The sequence below is a fragment of the Hippopotamus amphibius genome, chromosome 16, assembly GCF_030028045.1.
Source record: "Hippopotamus amphibius kiboko isolate mHipAmp2 chromosome 16, mHipAmp2.hap2, whole genome shotgun sequence".
Classification (NCBI taxonomy): domain Eukaryota; kingdom Metazoa; phylum Chordata; class Mammalia; order Artiodactyla; family Hippopotamidae; genus Hippopotamus; species Hippopotamus amphibius.
In genome coordinates, this window is record NC_080201.1 from 15,449,213 (window position 1) to 15,474,251 (window position 25,039).

The following is a 25,039-nucleotide window of genomic DNA, read 5'->3' on the forward strand; positions in this document are numbered from 1 at the left end:
TGCTCAATAAGTAATAGTAGTTGAGTGAGTCCATAAAAATATGTTGTTATTTTTAAAGTTAGTTTTTTGGGATGCCATATCTTTATTACATCAATGTCCAAAACAGTTCTGTAATTGCCTTCAGAGCTAGCAGTACTGTCTTTTGAATAGTCATCTTTTTATATCAGTTAACATTTATGGAGTGCCTATGGGAGGTGTGTGTGTGTGTGTGTGTTTATCTATTTATTTATTTCATGGTCTCACCCGTCAGTAGTTCATTTATGTTTAATTATAGCAATTGCCTGCCAATCTTGCATCTGTTAGTATCTGAGTGCCGAAGGGGCACAGTGAAAAATAAGAAATGGTTCCACTCCTCCAAGAGTTATAATTTAGCAGTGTATTTATAAATTAAAATAGTACAAAATACATTGTACTATTTGTAGAAGTATCTGAGTGAGCTTCATGGAAGAGAGAGCATTTCAGATAGAACTTGATGGGTGTGGATAGCAGGCACAGAGAAAATTGTAACCAAGACCCAAAAGTAGAAAGCATTTGTTTTGGTCAGAGAATGATGAATAGTAGTCAAGCTAGGAAAAGAAACAGGGAGGTAAAACTCTGGAGCCAGCGTCCCTTGGTAAAAATCTCAGTAGTGAAACGTATTATCTGTGTTCTTTGACAGGTGACTTGAACTCTGTGTCTTGGTTCCTCATCTGTAAATTGCGGATAATATTGTTACCTACTTTACAGGGTTGATATGAAGAATAATGCATGTAACCACCTAGAATAATGCCGGGCACATAGCAAGTACTATGTAAGTGTTAGACAGAGAGAGAAGGAGAATCTTCCCTGGAAGCCACTGAAAATTTTTGAGCAAGAGGGCAAAAAGATAGGAGTTATGCTTTGAGAAGATGGTCCTTGATGGTACTGTGTATAATTGATCATCAGAAAGACATTAGTTAAAAAAGAGAGGTCTGGGAAGGGGAAATAAGGGCTTGGACTGGGGCATTGACTGCGAGAATGAAAAGGAAAAGATGGATGCAAGAGATATCATAAGGTCTGCACAACACATACATACTAACTTTTAAAGCTTTTTATTTTTTATTTTTTTAAGCTTTTTGTTGGAATATATTTGCTTTACACTTTGGTACCAGTTTTTGAGGTACACCAAAGTGAATCAGCTGTATTTATACATATATCCCCATATCCCCTCCTTCTCACAACTCCCTCCCCCCCTCCCTGTCCTGGCCATCTAAGGCATCTCCCATCATCAAGTTGATCTCCTATTGTTATAGAGCGACTTCCCACTAGCTATCTATTTTACAGTTGGTAGTGTAAATATGTCTATGCTACTATCTCACTTTGTCCCAGCTTCCCCTTAGCGCCCCCACCCCAGCCCCATGTCCTCAAGTACACTCTCTACTTCTGTATCTCCACTCTTGCCCTGTCACTGGGTTCATCACTACCATTTCTTCAGATTCCATATATATGTGTTAGCATACGGTATTTGTTTTTCTCTTTCTGGCTTACTTCGCTCTGTGTGACAGTCTCTAGGTCTATCCACCTCATTACATATAGTACAATTTCATTCCTTTTTATGGCTGAGTAATACTCCATTGTGTATATGTGCCACATCTTCTTTATCCATTCATCTGTTGATGGGCATTTAGGTTGCTTCCATGTCCTAGCTATTGTAAATAGTGCTTCAGTGAACATTACGGTACATGTTTCTTTTGGGATTATGGTTTTCTCTGGGTATATGCCCAGTAGTGGGATTACTGGGTCATATGGTAATTCCATTTTTAGTTTTTTAAGGAACCTCCAAACTGTTTTTCATAGTGGCTGTACCAGCTTACATTCCCACCAACAGTGCAGGAGAGTTCCCTTTTCTCCACACCCTCTCCAACATTTATTGTTTCTAGATGTTTTGATGATGGCCATTCAGACCAGTGTGAGGTAATACCTCATTGTGGCTTTGACTTGCATTTCTCTAATGATTAGTGATGTTGAGCATCTTTTCATGTGTTTGTTAGCCATCTGTATATCTTCTTTGGAGAAATGTCTATTTAGGTCTTCTTCTGCCCATTTGTGGATTGGGTTATTTGCTTTTTTGGTATTAAGCTGCATGAGCTGCTTGTATATTTTGGAGGTTAATCCTTTGTCCGTTGTTTAGTTGGCAAGTATTTTCTCCCACTCTGAGGGTTGTCTTCTTGTCTTGTTTATGGTTTCTTTTGCTGTGCAAAAGGTTTTAAGTTTCATGAGGTCCCATTTGTTTATTCTTGATTTTATTTCCATGATTCTAGGAGGTGGGTCCAAAAGGATCTTGCTTTGGATGTATGTCACAGAGTGTTCTGCCTATGTTTTCCTCTAGGAGTTTTATAGTGTCTGGCCTTTCATGTAGGTCTTTAATCCATTTGGAGTTTATTTTTGTGTATGGTGTTAGGAAGTGTTCTAATTTCATTCTTTTGCATGTAGCTGTCCAATTTTCCCAGCACCACTTATTGAAGAGGCTGTCTTTTTTCCATTGTATATTCTTGCCTCCTTTGTCAAAGATAAGGTGCCTATATGTGTTTGGGTTTATCTCTGAGTTCTCTGTTCTGTTCCATTGATCTACCTTTCTGTTTTTGGCCAGTACCATACTGTCCTGATCACTGTGGCCTTATAGTATAGCCTGAAGTCAGGAAGCCTGATTCCACCAACTCCGTTTTTCCTTCTCAAGATTGTTTTGGCTATTCAGGGTCTTTTGAGTTTGCATACAAATTGTAAGACTTCTTGTTCTAGTTCTGTGAAAAATGCCATTGGTAACTTGATAGGGATTGCATTGAATCTATAAATTGCTTTGGGTAAGGTAGTCATTTTCAAAATATTGATTCTTCCAATCCAAGAGCATGGTATGTCCCTCCATCTGTTTGTGTTGTCTTTGATTTCTTTCATCAGTGTCTTATAGTTTTCTGCATACAGATCTTTTGCCTCCTTAGGCAGGTTTATTCCTAGGTATTTTATTCTTTTTGTTGCAGTGGTAAATGGGAGAGTTTCCTTAATTTCTCTTTCTGCTCTTCTGTTTTTAGTGTATAGGAATGCAAGAGATTTCTGTGCATTAATTTTGTATCCTGCTACTTTACTAAACTCATCAATGAGTGCTAGCACTTTTCGGGTAGAGTCTTTAGGGTTTTCTATGTATAATATCATGTCATCTGCAAAGACTGACAATTTTACTTCTTCTTTTCCAATTTGGATTCCTTTGATTTCATTTTCTTTTCTGATTGCTGTAGCTAAAACTTCCAAAACTATGTTGAATAATAATGGTGAGAGTGGACACCCTTGTCTTGTTCCTGTTCTTAGAGGGAATGCTTTCAGTTTTTCACCATTTAGAACAATGTTGGCTCTTGGTTTTTCATATATGGCTTTGATTATGTTGAGGTAATTTCCTTCTATGCCCATTTTCTGGAGAGCTTTTATCATAAATGGATGTTGAACTTTGTCAAAAGCTTTTTCTGCATCTATTGAGATGATCACATGGTTTTTATCCTTCAATTTGTTGATATGATGTATCACGTTGATTGATTTGCGTATATTGAAGAATCCTTGCATCCCACGGATAAACCCCACTTGATCATGGTGTATGATTTTTTTAATGTGTTGTTGGATTCTGTTAGCCAGTATTTTGTTGAGGATTTTTGCATCTATATTCATCAGTGATATTGGTCTGTAATTTTCTTTTTTTGTGACATCTTTTCCTGGTTTTGGTATCAGGGTGATGGTGGCCTCGTAGAATGAGTTTGAGAGTGTTCCTGCTTCTGCTATAGTTTGGAAGAGTTTGAGAAGGATAGGTGTTAGCTCTTCTCTAAATGTTTGATAGAATTCGCCTGTCTGGCCCTGGGCTTTTGTTTGTTGGGAGATTTTTAATCACAGTCTCAATTTCTGTACTTGTGATTGGTCTGTTTATATGTTCTGTTTTTTCCTGATTCCATCTTGGAGGATTGTACTTTTCTAAGAATGTATCCATTTCTTCCAGGTTATCCAATTTATTGGCATATAGTTGTTTGTAGTAGTCTCTCACAATCTTTTGTATTTCTGTGGTGTCAGCTGTTACTTCTTTTTCATTTCTAATTCTGTTGATTTGCATCTTCTCCCTTTTTTTCCTCATAAGTTTGGCTAATGGTTTATCAATTTTGTTTATCCTCTCAAGGAAACTGCTTTTAGTTTTCTTCATCTTTGCTATTGTTTCCTCATTTCCTTTTCATTTATTTATGCCCTGATCTTTATGATTTCTTTCCTTCTGCTCACTTTGGGGTTTTTTTGTTCTTTCTCTAATTGTTTTAGGTGTAAGGTTAGGTTGTTTATTCGATCATTTTCTTGTTTCTTAAGGTAGGACTGTATTGCTATAAACTTCTGTCTCAGGGCTGCTTTTGCTGCGTCCCATAGGTTTTGGGTGGTTGTGTTTTCATTGTCACTTGTTTCTAGATATTTTTTTATTTCCTCTTTGATTTCTTTAATGATTTCTTTGTTGTTTAATAGCATATTGTTTAGTCTCCATGTGTTTGTATTTTTTACAGTTTTTTCCCTGTCATTGATATCTAGTCTCATGGCATTGTGGTCAGAGAAAATGCTTGATACAATTTCAGTGTTTTTGAATTTACCGTGGCTTGATTTGTGACCCAAGATGTGATCTACCCTGGAAAATGTTCCGTGTGCACTTGAGAAGAAAGCATATTCTGTCGCTTTTGGATGGAATGTCCTATAAATATCAATTAAGTCAAGATGGTCTAATGTGTCATTTAAAACTTGTGTGTCCTTACTTATTTTCTGTTTGGTTGATCTGTCTGTTGATGTAAGTGGGGTGTTAAAGTCTCCTACTGTTATTGTGTTAGTGTTGATTTCCCCTTTTATGACTGTTAGCATTTGCCTTATGTATTGAGGTGCTCCTATGTTGGGTGCATAGATATTTACAGTTGTTATATCTTCTTCTTGGATTGATCCTTTGATCATTACTTATACAACAAAAAGATGACTTTTAATAGTAGTTCGATGGATTTTGTCTATGGCTTCTGAAACTGATGCTAAAGGCAATTCTGAAAGAAATTTGCTAGAAAACAAAAAATGTATAATACATTTGTCAGTGGAATAGATATATAATTTTCCCCACTGTAAGGGAGAATCCTCATTTGGTTGTATGAATGTTAGTGTACTTATTTAATCATCAGTATTGTTGCATATACTACCTTTTTAGTGAAAACATTTAATAAAGTATAAAAATAAGTCATAATTTATAATGATAATTTCTTACATATATTCTTATAGAATGAGGATAAAAATACTTGAAGGATAAAGACCAGAATTTGGCCTTTTATTCATTTTATTTACCATTTTCTGCTAACATATGTACCTCTTGGATGTTGCCACATTTTGTTGTTTTTCTTTCTTTCTATTCATGGTTTTATTATATATTCTATTTTAAAAAATACCAGCTATTTAAAGTGAAAGAAGGAAGGCAAGGTGGGCAAGCCAGGATTTGTCAACTTTAGTAACTACTAAAGCTGGAGATGGGACTTCTTTTATACTTGGGTGATCTGAAAGGCTTTACATAGCTGCTCAAAGATGCATTCTTGCACTGCCATTTTCTATATTCTATTGCAATCCTGATAACATTGGTTTATTAAGGGTCTCTTTACCATATTGTTTGCCTTTGTGCAGTTCACTAAATGTTGCCCTATGTGCTGATTCTATCGGCTTTCTCACTTTACACCTATCCTGGAATGATGATAAAGGGCCAAATGCTTCCCTAGAAGCAGCATTGCACACTGTGTTTTACTTAAGACATCTTTTTTCAGGTAAATGAACCACAATGCAAGCTTTTAAATTGAAACTGCTAGAAATGTTTCCAACTTATAAATCTTTAAAAATTATCAATTAATGAATACATAATGGGATATGTATTTGCACAATAATCCACAAAATACAATGATTAATAATGTGCAGTCAGTTAAGAAGGGCTCTTGTGACTGGAGACTATACAGGAGTGGGGTTCTTTTCCACCAGATGTGTCCAAGAAACGTGACATCTCTTTTCATTTCCCGTAGTGAAAAAAAGTTTGAAACAACGTGTGATATCCTAAAAATGAAACAGAATTCCTTGATGAATTAAGAGCAGAAATTTGGTTGGAGGTCATTGTGAACTGTAGTCTCTGCCTCTGGTTGAAAAGAAAAGACAGTAAGGAAAAGCCTTCAGTCATCAATTTAACCAAAAACCTCAAGACTCCTATTGGAGATATTGGAAGGAATTGTGTTCTCTTTGTCAACTCCAACATAGGATTTTGCAGATGAAAACATACAAAAAAATCATTTGGTAGCAAAAATGCCAGTAATTGTTTTTGGAATATAATTGCTTCTCAGCTTAGGGTTAACCATTTGCTACCTGTATGTTCTGCCAAATCCAAATATGATGAGATGTGCCAAGCCCAGTAGCGGGAGATTGAGGGGCAAGAGACAAATTCAGGCTGCTAATTCTTCAGTATAACATCAGGCCAGTGAAATTGAAATGGGATGGAACCCATGATGGGCACATTCTGAATTCCTACGTAAATTAGCAAAGGAAACACATGAGCATCCAAGAGTGTGAGATTGAATTCTCAGCCCTGGATGCCATTCTCTCATTGAATACTCAGAAAATTCCAAACTAACTCTTGGCTATAAACAAAAAATTACCTGCTCTGACCAGTTACTTTTCATTTGTTAGCTATGGCATCTTCATATGTTTGGGTTGCTAAAACAAAATACCATAGACTAGGTGGCTTATAAACAACAGTAATTTATTTCTCACAACTCTAGAGACTGCGAAGTCCAAGGTCAAGTTATCAGCAGATCTGGTGTCTGGGGAGAACCTGCTTCTTGGCTCGTAGATGGCTGTCTTTTCTCTGTATTCACATGGGCAAGAGGGTTGAGGGATTTCTCTGGAGTCTCCTTTGTAAGGTTACTAATCCCATTCATGAGAGCTCTGCCCTCATGACCTAATCATCTCCCAAAGGCCCCAGCTCCAAATACTACTACATTGAGGGAATAGGTTTCAGCATATAAATTTGGGGGGAACACAAATATTCAGCCTATACTTATCATGTGTGAGTATAACACATGTTATTTTGTAGCTATTCAGGGCAGCAAACTTGTACTAGTCCGAAAAGCAGAAATAAAAACCTTAACTTTTTCAGGGACATTTCTTTCAAATGAAAGCAAGAACTTTACTATGTATTGGAAATGGCAATAAAAACTCATTGAAATAACACATTTTGTTACTCTTCTAAATTCTACTGACTGTCCTTCTTACCAATGCTTTGAAAGGAATTTGAACAGTAACTGGGCACACAACTATGCCAAGACTTTAAATTAAGCTGAGGGCCTTCAAGCAAATAAGAAATTTTGATAGCAAACAGAATTCCCTTGTTTGTAGGTGTTTTAATGTAACTAGTTGATATGCAGGTTACCCTCCTGTGGGATATTGATTATTGAAGTATATGTAAGCACTTTCTAAATTGTGAAGCATCAGCAAACGTTATCTCCTTTAGGATTGTTCCATTCCCATTGATTGGTATAGTGGTCATTAATTCACTCAACAAATGTTGACCAAGGGCATGCTATGTGCCAACTACTTTAATATAAGTACTGGAAAAATAGTAATGACCAAAACATAAAATTTTATGCATAAATACATAAATAAAACAAAAATACATAACATAAAAATGAATTTAATAAAGAACTTCAGAAAGTGATAAGTGCTGTGACGAGAATAAAGCAGGCTATTGAAATACAGTGTGAGGAAGATCGTGAGTTTTGGGCAGGGAAAAAGGAGAAACTTTTTAAATAGGTTAGTCAGGAACGGTCAGTCTGAAGATCTGATAGCTGAACCAGAGCCATGGGTGTTGAGAAGTCTGCATAAATTCCAGGTGGAGGGAACAAGCATTGTGAAGATTCTGTGATAGGAACAAACTTGGCTTATTCAAGGAATGACAAGGCCAGGTCATAAAGTAAATAGGTTCCTTGGAACTTGTAATCTTACAGCCACAGAATGACAAATGAGAGAAGATAAGAAATGCTAAAATCTCTTTACTTACAGATTTTTATTTTTGCATGTGTCCTTTCATAGATGAAGAGATGGGATGAACCATCTTAAAGAACAGAATTATCTTGACTGTTTTACTACTTTCCCTTAGTGTCCTTAGAAATCTGTACCTTTGAATACCATACCTCTATTCCTCCTCCTTTGACTATTCAGAAATATTCTCCCCAATGATTACTTTTTGATAAAATTTACAAAGGAAATACAGATTATTTCTTTTATGCCTTTTCATTATAATCTTATCAAAGAAAATGGAGAAGAGGAAAATGCTGAAGAAGTACATACTATAGTAATTGTATCTTTTGAAGCAAATTCGGCCTTTGTTATAAAAGATTCAGGCAATTGTCTTCCATCAGGTCAGTGCACATGTGAATTTGGGCAAGTTATGTAACCTCTTTTGAATCCCAGTTTCCTCATCTATAACACGTGAAGGTAACTAACTACTCTTGATCTCATAGAGTTGTGCGGATTACAGGAGATTATGCACGTGGTCTGTTTAGCATAGTACTACGCACATAGACTAGATCATGTTTATGGAGCACTTACTGTTATCATGTTATCATGAACATCTTCATTCCTTCCAGTCACCTCCCAGTAAACCTTCTCTACAAACTTTTTCAAGGAGCCCCAGTAAACTTTTATGTTGGCTTTTCCCCCAGCTCATGCCACTGATCAAATACCTTTCTCTTCAGTGTCCAGCTGAAAGAAATTTTATATTTATGAGACCATCTTTTGGTAACAAAAATGCCAGGAGCCAGTGGTCTATTAAAAACCTAGTATTAATTCAGGCTCCTGTCAAGCTCCTGACAAACCCTATACATACTGTGTAGCTATGCCAAGGTTTCCAGAGCATAGGTGAAAACGTGTGAGTATGTAGCCTTTGATCTCCTGAGCTGCATTTGGCAAGTCTCCAGTCATTCACTTCTGTCTAATTAATGACATTCCTGGCATATGGGGATCATATAACACAGAATGTGTTCATACTCTGCCTGCAAAAACCCAAACGCACTTTGTTCTCTAGCTGAAAAAAAAGAAAAAAATTGGCAACCTCTGCTTTTTGTTTCTTTATTGCATCATTTTGAATACAACTGTTCTCCCTTTCTTTCTCTCCCTCTCCCTCTTTCTTTTCTTCCCCCACCCACCTCCTCTCCTATCCTCTGGACTCTCTCCTCTCTTCCCACCTATTCTGTTCTTCCCTCTCCTTTTCTTCTTACTTCCTCCCTCCTCTCCTTCTCTCTCCCTCTCTCCCCCTCCCTCTCTTTCTGCCTCTGTCTCTCTCTCTCTCTTTCTTTTCTAGTAAAGGGAGACTAGAAGAACCGTTGTGGTGGTATAATAGGAGGAAACTAACATCATCACCTGAACTGATTCTAGAAGTTTTCTTGAAACTCAAGAATGGTTTGCTTCAGTAATGCGAACCTTATCGTCCTCTGAGAAGACCATTCCCACAGCCACATTTTAGCATCTGCTACTTTCCTTGCCTAGATGCTTTTTTCTCTTCTCTTCTTCCATCCTTCAATACCAATCTTAGCTCTTACCCCTCCCAGTAAACCTTACCTACTCTGGATTTGATTGGTCTTTGCCCTTCCCCTCACCCTGCTGGTAGGTACTGTTTGCTTTTTAATTCACATTATTCGGTGTAGCGTATAAGTTTAAAGGCTTGTTTTCTCAGTTAGATTTTAAGTTTGTTTTTTTTTAGAGCAGTGATCATGTCATAGACATTTTTAGTTTCTTATTGTTTCCATTTCTTCCTACCCAACAATGATCATGCTTTTTTAAACATCTGAACATTCCTCTTTCCAAGGAAAAGGCCATGTTAGCAAAGTTTTAGACCTTTTGAACTGAATCAAGGACAACCATATATTTTATGACATTACAGATACTACACAGGGAAAAACTTAGCTATTCTTGTAAGAAGGCCATCTACAATAACAGACCAAGGCCAATTAGAATCCTCAGGGCATACCTCTGTACCCTGTTTCACTCCAAATTTCCAAGTGAGTTTAGAACATCCGAATTGGAGCATGCAAGTCATCTCTGGAGAAGTCATGCCAACCCGCAAATAAGTTAAAAATCCTTGAAGAAATACTTGGTTTTTTTGTTTTCTTCTATTATATGTCTTTGATTTGTTTAGCTTCTCATTTATACCACCACCAGAAGATAAAAAATGAACACCAGTTATTCATGTTTTAAAATTTTTGTTGATAGCTTTAGCAGTTTGGTTAGAGATGTTATAAAAAGGTCTAGAGTAAGAAGGAATTCAGAGACTGTGATTTTCACTTACCCACTCCTTTGTTTCATCAGTTAATGACAAAGCATAAAAACAGGCTAGCACTCAACAGGAGAGTCACTGTGTATCTTCACAAGGAGGTCATACTGTTTAAGTTAAAATATATGGGAGATCTCAAAGTAAAGAGGATGGTAGCTAGTAAGCTTTGTTAGATAAACTGAAGAATATAATTGAAATCCTGAATAAACAGACCATCTAACAGAGGAGGATATCTCTACTTGGTAAGTGCATCCTGCTATGTAAGTTTAAAAAGGAAGAAGAGAAAGTGCTGAGTGAGGTGCCATGTATACCTGGATGTGCTCTATTAAAAGAGACGCTTGATTGCTCAGTAATTGCAGCGCTAGGCTCTTGGGGAGGCCTTTGTCATCCTTTCTTGGCTGACACCAGATGATAGTGTAGCTCTATGATAAGAAACAGAGCACTAGTGTCTCCATGGTAACTAACCGAGCTCTATATATTATACCTCGTTACAAATCAGGATTGATAGTAAAAGAAAAATAATATATTAACACAAAGAGGGAATATACGTGTGTGTGTGTATGCATGTATTCTGTCTTCTATATAGAAAGTGAATAAAATAAAAATGTGATTGCATTGAAAGAACAAGGTTGATAGGCCTTTCCCCCCATTGCTACAGGTAAATATTTCATTTTTCAGTTCCTCTGATGGCTTTGTTCTGAACCCACCAGCTGTATCTTGAAAGATTAATAATGGGCAGCAGAAGAACCTGAGAAGAGGCAGTGAGTGAATAGAAACCAGCACCAGAGAAGAAAGAGTACTGCCTGGCCTTTGGGACAAATAAATAAGGATTTACTAAGTCTGCTAGTTTCATCCCTATAGCAGGAAAACCTGGAACCCATTAGAATGGAAACCTGGATACTTTTATAATGTAATGATTCTTAGAGTTCCAACCTTGTACAGAGTAGTGACAGGAAAAAAGAAAAGAAAGAGGAAAGGAAAACCAGCAGTTTCCTTTCTAATTTTCCCTTCTGTAGGTATTGATTTTACTTTAACACAACTAACTTTACTGTGTCTCTCCTCACATAAGACCATTACACCTATGTGTAGATCTTTATAAGGTTAAACACATCTCCTGAAAACTTAGCCTGTCTGTCATGCATTTTAAAGAAAAAGACCAAAGTAAAGAAGATGTCAGTGAGTAAACCATTAACACTAGAAATTAAAAGTTTTGATTCAAGACACAGAATGCAAATATTTGGTCAGAGAACAAAGACCCAGGAGCTTTTTGCAACCATTATATTAGCTTTGATATATTAGTCCGTCTGCTTTTAAATGAATGACTTTAATCTCCAAAAGAAGGATCCTTGGTAGCCCAGCAGGGATTTTTGCTGATCCTTAAGGTTGGTTCCTAACCTACCTGTGTTTCTTTCTCAACAACTTTAATTTCTGAACAGGTATTTGGGTCATCACTATAAAGAGAACAAATGTATTTTTGAAATAAAATAGCTGTTTCACTTAATCTAAGTAACACAATTTTCTGCCTTTCAATCCTTCCTACTGATTTCTTGCTCTTCTATAAGGCTAGTAAAAACTCTTCAGTAGAGTCTTCCAAGATGGAGGTGACAAAAAAGGGGGGGGATGGTGTTGGTATATACCCAAGAGGAATCAAAATATATGTCCACACAAAAACTTCTGCATAAATATTCATGGCAGCATTATTTATAATAGCCAAAAAATAGAAACAGCCCAAACATCCATCAGCTGATGAATAGATGGCTATAATGTGGCATATCCATGCAGTGGAATATTATGCAGCACTGGAAAGGAATGAAATACTGATACATGCTACAATATGGCACATTGAAAACATTATACCAAGTGAAATAAGTGACTCATGAAAGACCACATATTGTATGATTCCATTTCTAGGAAATTTCAGGAGCAGGCAGATCTACAGAGACAGAAAAGAGAGTAGTAGTTGCTTAAGGCTTGGGAAGGGGTGTGGGGAGGTGAGGGTGACTGCTAAAGGATACAGGGTTTCTTTCATGGATGATGAAAATGTTCCAAAATTGTGGTAATGGCTGTGAAGCTTTCTGAATATACTCTAAGAAAACGTTGCATTGGACATTTTAAATAGGTGAACTGCATGATATGTGAAATATATGTCCATAAAACTGTTACAAAAATAAAGGACCTAGATGGAGATGAAGATAGTGATCTATAACTAGGATGACCATGTGTCCTGATTTGCCCAGAATTGTCCCAGTTTTTGCCAGTTGAGCCAATGAATTATTAATAGCCCTGCTTTTCTTTCAAAAGTGTCCTGTTTAGATGGTAAATTATGTTGTCTCCATGTATATAAAACCAGAAGTACTATGACTTTCTTCAGTGTGTCCTAAAGTTACCTAATGAAAATATCACTTGGGGTTCCTACTAAAAGTAAAGATTCCTGGGTTCCTCTCATGGATTCTAATTCAGTACGTCAGAGGTGGAAACTGATGTTTCTAATAATTATGTTAGTGATTATATTATAAATTTTTGACATTCACTTTTCTGCTTTTTTTTTTTTTTTAAGGAGGTGACCTAATTACCTTTGGGGGCAAATAGAATTCCAGGGAAGTATGAGAAGGCTCTGCAGGACACGTGCCTGTCACAGAAGTCTAGAAACAAATTCTGACTGTGATAAGGATCAAGAGAGCAATGAGAATAACATACAGCACAAGTGATGCTTCTAAGAAATATCCTTCTCCTCTTCCTTTTCTTTTTAGAAGAAAATATATGTAACATCTAATATTCTGTAAGAATTGAGTGAGGACAAAACTAGTAATGGTCCACCTGTAAGTTTGATCTCTGAAGTGGCCAAATGTAGAGGAAGATGGGTTCCAGGAAGGATATCCCTGGGTACTGCTGTCGTACCTCAGAACCTGATGTCCACTGCCTTCATTCAGACCCTTCTGGCTGGTTCCATCCTACAGCCTCTGACTCAGAATTTGATTGTTGTGAACCCTTTCATACCAGGTTCAGAGACAAAAAGAAGAACGCTCAGGTGAAGCAGAGGTCTTGGGAATACAGGAAAATACTAGAAACTTGAGCTTCAGGACAGTTATTTTTTTTAATTGCCATAGATGGAAGGTTTATGTCCCCCCAAAATTCATGTGCTGGAACTTAATTCCCAGTGTGATGGTATTTGGAGATGAGACCGTTGGGTTGTGGTTAGGTAATGAGAGCAGAGTCCTCATGAATGGGATTAGTACTCTCATAAATGAGACCCCAGAGAGATCCCTCATCCTTTCTGCCATGTGAGGATACAGTGAAAAGACGACTGTCTTTGAGTTAGGAAGTGAGTTCTCACCAGACACCAAATCTGCTGTTGCTTTGATCTTGGACTTCCCAAGCTTCAGAATTGTGAGAAATAAATTTCTGTTTTTTATAAGCCACCTAGCCTATGGTATTTTGTTATAGCAGACTGAGCAAAACTAAAACAACAAAGAGGAACAAAGGAAATTGGGCCATAGTTTCTTTTTAAATCCATATGAGCACTAGGGCATATAGCACAATGCGAACCAAACTTTCATAAAAAGCAATTCATAATATGCATGTATATAAAATGTATGAGGGTGAGTTAAAAATTATCTGCACTCTGGCTGTAGAATTTATTTTAATTAACTTTTAGAAAAGACAAATACATCATTTTTTGACATAATCTCCTTGCTTTTAAATACACTTTGTCCATCTGTCAACAAGCTTTCGTGTTCCCTATTAAATTAAAAAATGTTTTAGGTTGAGCTGCGAGCCGCGAATGCACTTTTGTTTTCACTTTTTTTTTTTTCACATTTTTTTTTGTTGGAATATAATTGCTTTACACTCTTGTACCAGTTTTTGAGGTACACCAAAGTCAATCATCTGTATTTATACACAAATCCCCGTATCCCCTCCCTCCCTCGACTCCCCCCCGCCCCGTCCCAGTCCTCCAAGGCATCATCCATCCTCGAATTGAGCTGCCTTTGTTATACAGCACCTTACCACTGGCTATCTATTTTAAGGTTGGTAGTATATATATGTCTATTCTACTCTCTCACTTCATCTCAGCTTCCCCTTCACCCCCCTTCCCCCCAAATCTTGAGATCTCCAGTCCATTCTCTGCATCTACGTCCTTCTTCTTATCTTGTCACTGAGTTCATCAGTACCATTTTTAGATTCCGTATATATGAGTTAGCATACAATATTGTCTTTCTCTTTCTGACTTACTTCACTCTGTATGACAGACTCTAGGTCTATCCACCTCATTACATATAGCTCCATCTCATTCCTTTTTATACCTGAGTAATATTCCATTGTATATATATGCCACATCTTCTTTATCCATTCATTTGCTGATGGGCATTTAGGTTGCTTCCATGTTCTGGCTATTGTAAATAGTGCTGTAATAAACATTATAGAACATATTTCTTTTGGGATTATGGTTTTCTCTGGGTATATGCCCAGTAGTGGGATTACTGGATCATATGGTAGTTCTATTTTTAGTTTTTGAAGGAACCTCCAAACTGTTTTCCATAGTGGCTGTACCAACTTACATTCCCACCAAAAGTGCAGGAGAGTTCCCTTTTCTCCACACCCTCTCCAACATTTGTTGTTTCCAGATTTTGTGATGATGGCCATTCTGATTGGTGTGAAGTGATACCTCATTGAGGCTTTGACTTGCCCATATCTCTGGTAATTAGTGATGTTGAACATCTTTTCATGTGTTTGTTGGCCGTCTGTATGTCTTCTTTGGAGAAATGTCTCTTTAGGTCTTCTGCCCATTTGTGGATTGGGTTATTTGCTTTTTTGGTATTAAGCTGCATGAGTGCTTGTATATCTTGGAGGTTAATCCTTTGTCTGTTGTTTAGTTGGCAACTATTTTTTCCCATTCTGAGGGTTGCCTTCTTGTCTTGTTTGTGGTTTCTTTCGCTGTGCAAAAGCTTTTAAGTTTCATGAGGTCCCATTTGTTTATTCTTGATTTTATTTCCATGATTCTAGGAGGTGGGTCCAAAAGGATCTTGCTTTGGATGTATGTCATAGAGTGTTCTGCCTATGTTTTCCTCTAGGAGTTTTATAGTGTCTGGCCTTACATGTAGGTCTTTAATCCATTTGGAGTTTATTTTTGTGTATGGTGTTAGGAAGTGTTCTAATTTCATTCTTTTGCATGTAGCTGTCCAATTTTCCCAGCACCACTTGTTGAAGAGGCTGTCTTTTTTCCATTGTATATTCTTGCCTCCTTTGTCAAAGATAAGGTGCCCATATGTGTTTGGGCTTACCTCCAAGTTCTCTATTGTATTCCATTGATCTTCCTTTCTATTTTTGTGCCAGTACCATACTGTCTTGATCACTATGGCCTTGTAGTATAGTTTGAAGTCAGGAAACCTAATTCCACCAACTCCATCTTTCCTTCCCAAGATTGCTTTCACTATTCGCAGTCTTTGGCATTTCCATACAAATCGTAAGATTTCTTGCTCTAGTTCTGTGAAAAATGCCATTGCTGATTTGATCGGGATTGCATGGAATCTGTAAATTGCTTTGGGTAGTACAGTCATTTTCACGATGTTGATTCTTCCAATCCAAGAGCATGGTATGTCCCTCCATCTGTTTGTGTCGTCTTTGATTTCTTTCATCAATGTCTTAAAGTTTTCTGCATACAGATCTTTTGCCTCTTTAGGCAGGTATACTCCTAGGTATTTTATGCTTTTTGTTGCAGTGGTAAATGGGAGAGTTTCCTTAATTTCTCTTTCTGCTCTTCTGTTTTTAGTGTATAGGAATGCAAGAGATTTCTGTGCATTAATTTTGTATCCTGCTACTTTACTAAACTCATCAATGAGTGCTAGCACTTTTCGGGTAGAGTCTTTAGGGTTTTCTATGTATAATATCATGTCATCTGCAAAGACTGACAATTTTACTTCTTCTTTTCCAATTTGGATTCCTTTTATTTCATTTTCTTCTCTGATTGCTGTAGCTAAAACTTCCAAAACTATGTTGAATAATAATGGTGAGAGTGGGCACCCTTGTCTTGTTCCTCTTCTAAGAGGGAATTCTTTCAGTTTTGCCCCATTTAGAATGATATTGTCTTTTGGTTTCTCATATATGGCTTTGATTATGTTGAGGTAATTTCCTTCTATGCCCATTTTCTGGAGAGCTTTTATCATAAATGGATGTTGAACTTTGTCAAAAGCTTTTTCTGCATCTATTGAGATGATCATATGGTTTTTATCCTTCCATTTGTTGATATGATGTATCATGTTGAATGATTGCATATATTGCAGAATCCTTGCATCCCAGGGATAAACCCCACTTAATCATGGTGTATGATTTCTTTAATGTGCTGCTGGATTCTGTTAGCTAGTATTTTGTTGAGGATTTTTGCATCTATATTCATCAGTGATATTGGTCTGTAGTTTTCTTTTTTTGTGACATCTTTTCCCGGTTTTGATATCAGGGTGATGGTGGCCTTGTAGAATGAGTTTGGGAGTGTTCAGCCTTCTGTGATATTTTGGAAGAGTTTGAGAAGGATAGGTGTTAACTCTTCTCGAAATGTTTGGTAGAATTCGCCTGTGAATCCATCTGGCCCTGGGCTTTTGTGTGTTGGGAGATTTTTAATCACTGCCTCAATTTCTGTACTTGTGATTGGTCTGTTCATGGTTTCTATTTCTTCCTGGTTCAGTCTTGGAAGATTGTATTTTTCTAAGAATGTATCCATTTCTTCCAGGTTATCCAATTGATTGGCATATAGTTGCTTGTAGTAGTCTCTCTTGATCTTTTGCCTTTCTGTGATGTCCGTTGTTACTTCTCTTTATTCATTTCTAATTCTGTTGATTTGCATCTTCTCCCTTTTTTTCTTGATGAGTCTGGCTAATGGTTTATCATTTTGTTAATCTTCTCAAAGAACCAGCTTGTAGTTTTGTTAAGTTTTGCTATTGCTTCCTTCCTTTCTTTTTCATTTATTTCTGCTCTGATCTTTATGATTTCTTTCCTTCTGCTCACTTTGGGGTTTCTTTGTTCTTCTTTCTCTAGTTGTTTTAGGTGTAAGTTTAGGTTGTTTATTCAATCATTTTCTTGTTTCTTAAGGTAGGACTGTATTGCTATAAACTTCCCTCTTAGAACTGCTTTTGCTGCGTCCCATAGGTTTTGGGTTGTTGTGTTTTCGCTGTCATTTGTTTCTAGATATTTTTTGATTTCCTCTTTGATTTCTTTAGTGATTCCTTGGTTGTTTAAGAGTGAATTGTTTAGCCTCCAGGTGTTTGTATTTTTTGCAGTTTTTTCCCTGTCTTTGATATCTAATCTCATGGCGTTGTGGTCTGAGAAGATGCTTGATATGATTTCAATTTTCTTGAATTTGCCGAGCTTTGATTTGTGACCCAAGATGTGATCTATCCTGGAAAATGTTCCGTGTGCACTTGAGAAGAAAGTGTAGTCTGTCATTTTTGGATGGAAAGTCCTATAAATATCAATTAAGTCGAGATGGTCTAATGTGTCATTTCAAGCTTGTGTGTCTTTATTTATTTTCTGTTTGGTTGATCTGTCCATTGATGTAAGTGGGGTGTTCAAGTCTCCCACTATTATTGTGTTACTGTCAATGTCCCCTTTTATAGCTGTTAGCATTTGCCTTATGTATTGAGGTGCTCCTATATTGGGGGCATAGATATTTACCATTGTGATATGTTCTTCTTGAATGGATCCCTTGATCATTATGTAGTGTCCTTCCTTGTCTCTTTGAATAGTCTTTACTCTCAAGTCTAATGTGTCTGATATGAGTATTGCTACTCCAGCTTTCTTTTGACTTCCATTTGCATGGAATATCTTTTTCCATCCCTTTACTTTCAGTCTATATGTATCCCTTGGTCTGAAGTGGGTTTCTTGTAGGCAGCATATGGAAGGGTCTTGTTTTTGTATCCATTCAGCCAGTCTGTGTCTTTTGGTTGGAGCATTTAATCCATTTACATTTGAGGTGATTATTGACATGTGTGTTCCAATGACCATTTTCTTCATTGTTTTGGGTTTGTATTTGTAGGTGTTTTCCTTTTCTTGTGTTTCCTACTTAGAGAAGTTCCTTTAGCACTTGTTGTAAGGCTGGTTTGGTGGTGCTGAATTCTCTTAACTTTTGTTTGTCTGGAAAGCTTTTGATTTCTCCTTCAAATCTGAATGAGATTCTTGCTGGGTAGAGTATTCTTGGCTATAGGTTTCTCTCTCTCAGGACTTTCAGTATATCCTGCCATTCCCTTCTGGCCTGCAGAGTCCCTGTAGAAAGGTCAGCTGTTATCCTTATGGGTTTTCCTATATATGTTATTTGTTGCTTTTCTCTTGCTGCTTTTAATATTTTTTCTTTGTGTTTAATTGTCATTAGTTTGATTAATATTTGTCTTGGAGTATTTCTCCTTGGGTTTACTCTGTATGGGACTCTCTGTACTTCTTGGACTTGGTAAATTATTTCCTTTCCCATGTTGGGGAAGTTTTCCACTAGAACCTCTTCAAATATTTTCTCAGACCCTTTCTTTTTTTCTTCTTCTTCTGGGATGCCTATAATTCGAATGTTGGTCTGCTTAATTTGTTATCACTGAGGTCTCTGAGACTGTCTTCTATTCTTTTTATTCTTTTTTCTTTTTCCTGCTGTGTGGCGTTTATTTCCCCCATTCTCTCTTCCAGCTCACTTATTCGTTCTTCTGCCTCAGTCATTCTGCTGGTTATAGCATCTAGAGTATTTTTCATTTCAGTTATTTTGTTATCCATTGCTGTTTGTTTTTCTGCGTTCTTATGAACTGTTTCTTGTACTTTCTCTATTTTGTTATTGAGATTTTGTATCATTTTTACTATCATTACTCTGAATTCTTTTTCAGGCATTTTTCCTATTTCCTCCTCATTTATTTGGTCTTGTGGGTTTTTTTCCTGCTCCTTTGCCTGCATGGTGTTTCTTTGTTTCCTCATGGTAGTTCAAACTTCTGAGGTTGCTTGTCCTGGCAATAGAGGGGTTCATAGAAGACTGTCCAAGCCCCAGACTAATGTCCGAGTGTTGGGTTAAACAAATACTAAGTCTAGGAAACACATACATGTATAAGATACACAATTACTGAATCCATTAGGACATAAGGCTCTGGAAAGACCTGACAGAAGAACCCCAGTATGCTATCAGATATTCAAAGAGAAAACCAACAGAAATTGAAAACCAAAACAGAACAAAACAGAAACAAAAGCAAAAACAAACAAACAAACAAATAACACCTTACACATACGAACACTAATCCAGGGAGATTTTGTAAGCTAGGATCAAATATGAAAAAGAGCTAGAGTACCACCAGACAGAATGGAGATTCTCAGGATGAAATTAGACAATTGTACTAAGAACTAAGATAAAGGCAAAAACCTAATATTAAATACCAAGGCTGTGCGTCATCTGGAGAATAGAGCAAGGAGTCTGAGTAGATCGATAGTGTTGCTTATAAGTATGTTAAGATAAAGTAAACTAAAAATGGGTGGAAGACAGGGGAACAGAAGAGCATAGTGTGACTGGAAATATGCAGATAAAAAGAAAGGAATAGAAATGTATGAAAGAGAGAGATGAAAGGAAGGTAGGAGAGATATATAGTCCATACTACCAAAAACTTAGCTAGAAATAGAAGTGTATAAAAAGGCAAAAAAAAAATAGAATAAATAATAGAATTTAAAAAAATGTTATGTAACTTGTAGATCCCTTAGCACTAAGATCATAATTAATAAAGGACAAAAAAAAAAAAAAAAACCAGAACTGATCCCAGAATAGACCAGTTCCATAGAATTGATACTACTATTTCTGTTTCCTTAGAGTCTCATCTGTAAGTGTCCTTCTACTCACCTTGCATTTTTTGTGTTATTCTGTGACTTGCAGAGCTTCCTTTATTGTTTGTCTGTAAGCATTGGTGTGTGGGGAGTGAGAGGGTACAATAGTGGCCCTTCCCCTGGGAGTGAGTGAGCAGTGGTGCACTGTCATTTCAGTTGGGCCTGGAGGTGCCTGTTGCAGAGGGACGAGGGATACCGGTGGCTGCGGTGTAAACAGAAAGTCTCAGAGTTGGGCTTCTCTCCCGTTTTTTTTTTTTTTTTTTTTTTTTGGCAGCCTCCCTGCTGCTGGAGTTCCAAGCCTGCTCTCTGCTGATTTCCAGGGCTTTATTCTAGCCCCGCTCGAGGGCCTGTGGGTACTTGATATCCCTGAGTGATTAGGTGGCCCACAGGGGTCCTTGTACTGCCCACTGCAGGCGCTGAAAGAGAGAGAGAGAGAGGCTATGCCCGCGCCTCCTCCCCCCCACCTGTGAGCCTACAGCATCCAGCTGCCATCATGGCCGGTCAACTCTCAGGGGCAGGCTCTCTTCATCGTGGACCTCTTCCCTCCTGTCCTCTCAGTCCGTCACCTTACTGACAACAATTTTTCTCACCCTGAACCAGCTCTCCGGTTCCCACGCTCCCACTCCTGGACCCTCTGTTCAGCTGTGAATCAACATCTCAGTCCAGGAATGCTGAGCTGTGGTGCGGACCCTCCATGTGTTTCTCACTCCCTCCCATCTGCCACAGCTCTGCAGCTTCACCTTCTTTGAGCCATCGTAGATGCCTCCCTACTGGTTATATTGGGATCCTTGTGGTCCTTTCTGGTGTCTGAGGTCGTCTGCTGGTGTTCAGTTGGTTCTCTCTGGGAATTATTGCATCTTTTGGTACATTCCCAATGCATCTGTGGAGAGGGATGCATTCCACGTCCCTCTACTTCACTGCCATCTTTTCTCCCTCTTGTCTTCACTTCTTCCTCAGAAGTGAATCTTTGTCTTTGTAGGGCTGCTTTCAGGGGACCAAACAGGGGTAAAGGTCCGATTAAGCAATATCAGGACTATAGGGAGGATACTTTAACACCTCAACATGAAGTTTTGGCAGAATGTTAACAGTATGGGCAGAAGTGTGAGGTCGTGCATTGTCATGCAGGATCACAATGCCCTTGGATAGCAGTCCTCTGCATTTAATCCGAAGTTTAGGCTTCAGCTATTCAATACGCCTCTCAGTGTAAGGAGCACTGTTGATTGTTGAACCTTTGAGCTATGGCTGATTTGCAAATGATTTGCTACATAATCCACTGTCACTCATATATTCAACAGAATCATTTCACACTCAGTGTTATCATCAGCTGTGGACTTGGATGGGTGTCCGGCTCTTTCTTGATGGCTAACACTTGTGTGACCTTCCTTCAAATTCTCTATTCATTCACATACACTTCTTCGAGACAAAACACTTTCTCCATACTGTGCACAAAGTCTTTGATAAACAATGGCACCAGGTACACACTCACACCACAAAAAATGAATCACTGCACGCTGCTGCTCTTTTATGCAAATCACAAGTGGGGCATCCATTTTTGTTCACACTGCAGTTACAAATGAACTGATGTAACATGTTCACACCTGCACAGCAGTGACTGGGGAGACAGTAGCCTTGAATGGAAAGCACTGATAAGACAGTGCAGCCAACAAGTTTTGATGTAACTGGAGTGCAATAAATTTTGACTCACTCTCGTATATTATTGAATATTTGAAATTATTTGTGATTTATTGTAATGCAGAATTAACTTCTGTTAAAATGGTTTAGTCTTCATTGCATGTTGTTCATATGGAAGAACTTTTCACAGTTTCAAAGTCTGAAATGAAAATTGTGCTAAAGAAGCCAATATATTCCCACATGTGCAAAATCGTCATAAAGTGTCTTGAGGAGGAGGAAGAAGTCATTATGAACCTGTTCTCTCATTTGGCCAGATTGCTTTAATTCTTAGCCGTTTTTGCTTCTTTAATCAATGAAGAAAAAGCTCTCCTGCAGATTCAGAATTTAGAGGAACTCTCCTCCTTGCTCATGTCCATGTCCACGCCTCTTGATCTCCAGGGAAAACCTTGACATCTGGGGAGAAATTCGTTGTTTCACTTTGTTCCAGCAGACTGAAATAGTCAGACCTTTTACTGAAATTTGAGAGTCTCCTTTCTTTCTTAGGCACTGTCTAAATTTTTTTAATGGTTTAAAAAGGATTCCTAAAATGTTTTTGAAAGGGTTCGTAATTAGCTGAGGAACCTCCTGGGTGATTACTACTATTATTAAATAACACAAATTAAGCTTCTATACTTTCTAAGCTGCTGGCTTTTTTTTTTTTTGATTTTTTTGATTTTTTATTTTTTTGGGGGGGTACACCAAGTTCAATCATCTGTTTTTATACACATATCCCCGTATTCCCTCCCTTCCTTCACTCCCCGCCCTCGAGTCCCCCCCACCCTCTCCGCCCCAGTCCTCTAAGGCATCTTCCATCCTCGAGTTGGACTCCCTTTTTTTTTTTTTTTTCCTGAGAATTTTATTTTACGTTTTTTTTTGGGGTGGGGGTACATCAGGTTCAATCATCTGTTTTTATACACATATCCCCGTATTTCCTCCCTTCCTTGACTCCCCCCCATCGAGTCCCCGCCACCCTCCCTGCCCCAATCCTCTAAGGCATCTTCCATCCTCAAGTTGGACTCCCTTTGTTATACAACAACTTCCCACTGACTATTTTACAGTTGGTAGTATATATATGTCTGTGCTACTCTCTCGCTTCGTCTCAGCTTCCCCTTCACCCCCCACCCCCTCCCATACCTCGAGTTCTCCAGTCCATTCTCTGTATCTGCGTCCTTGTTCTTGTCACTGAGTTCATCAGTACCATTTTTAGATTCCGTATATGTGAGTTAGCATACAATATTGTCTTTCTCTTTCTGACTTACTTCACTCTGTATGACAGATTGTAGTTCTATCCACCTCATTACATATAGCTCCATCTCATCCCTTTTTATAGCTGAGTAATATTCCATTGTATATATTTGCCACATCTTCTTTATCCATTCATTTGTTGATGGGCATTTCAGTTGCTTCCATGTCCTGGCTATTGTAAATAGTGCTTCAGTGAACATTATGGTACAAGTTTCTTTTGGGATTATGGTTTTCTTTGGGTATATGCCCAGGAGTTGGATTACTGGATCATATGGTAGTTCTATTTGTAGTTTATTAAGGAACCTGAAATGGTTTTCCATAGTGGCTGTACCAACTTACAGTCCCACCAACAGTGCAGGAGAGTTCCCTTTTCTCCACACCCTCTCCAACATTTGTTGTTTCCAGATTTTGTGATGATGGCCATTCTGATCGGTGTGAGGTGATACCTCATTGTGGCTTTGACTTGCATTTCTCTGATGATGAGTGATGTTGAGCATCTTTTTATGTGTTTGTTGGCCATCTGTATGTCTTCTTTGGAGAAATGTCTCTTTAGGTCTTCTGCCCATTTGTGGATTGGGTTATTTGCTTTTTTGGTGTTAAGCTTCATGAGCTGCTTGTATATTTTGGAGGTTAATCCTTTGTCCATTGTTTCATAGGCAATTATTTTTTCCCATTCTGAGGGTTGCCTTTTAGTCATGTTTATGGTTTCTTTCGCTGTGCAAAAGCTTTTAAGTTTCATGAGGTCCCATTTGTTTATTCTTGATTTTATTTCCATGATTCTAGGAGGTGGGTCCAAAAGGATGTTGCTTTGATGGATGTCACAGAGTGTTCTGCCTATGTTTTCCTCTAGGAGTTTTATAGTGTCTGGCCTTACATGTAGGTCTTTAATCCATTTGGAGTTTATTTTTGTGTATGGTGTTAGGAAGTGTTCTAAGTTCATTCTTTTGCATGTAGCTGTCCAATTTTCCCAGCACCACTTATTGAAGAGGCTGTCTTTTTTCCATTGTATATTCGTGCCTCCTTTGTCAAAGATAAGGTGCCCATATGTGTTTGGGCTTACTTCTAAGTTCTCTATTCTGTTCCGTTGATCTTCCTTTCTATTTTTGTGCCAGTACCATACTGTCTTCAACACTATGGCCTTGTAGTATAGTTTGAAGTCAGGAAGCCTGATTCCACCAACTCCATTTTTCCTTCTCAAGATTGCTTTGGCTATTCAGGGTCTTTTGCGTTTCCATACAAATCGTAAGATTTCTTACTCTAGGTTCTGCGAAAAATGCTATTGGTAATTTTATTGGGATTGCATGGAATCTGTAAATTGCTTTGGGTAGTACAGTCATTTTCACGATGTTGATTCTTCCAATCCAGGAACATGGTATGTCCCTCCATCTGTTTGTGTCGTCTTTGATTTCTTTCATCAATGTCTTAAAGTTTTCTGCATACAGATCTTTTGTCTCCTTAGGCAGGTTTATTCCTAGGTATTTTATTCTTTTTGTTGCAATGGTGAATGGGAGAGTTTCCTTAATTTCTCTTCCTGCTCTTCCGTTGCTAGTGTATAGGAATGCAAGAGATTTCTGTGCATTAATTTTGTATCCTGCTACTTGACTAAACTCATCAATGAGTGCTAGCAGTTTTCTGGTAGAGTCTTTAGGGTTTTCTATATATAATATCATGTCATCTGCAAAGAGTGACAATTTTACTTCTTCTTTTCCAATTTGGATTCCTTTGATTTCTTTTTCTTCTCTGATTGCTGTGGCTAACACTTCCAAAACTATGTTGAATAATAGTGGTGAGAGTGGATACCCTTGTCTTGTTCCTGTTCTTAGAGGGAATTCTTCCAGTTTTTCCCCATTGAGAACGATGTTGGCTTTTGGTTTTTCATATATGGCTTTGATTATGTTGAGGTAATTTCCTTCTATGCCCATTTTCTGGAGAGCTTTTATCATAAATGGA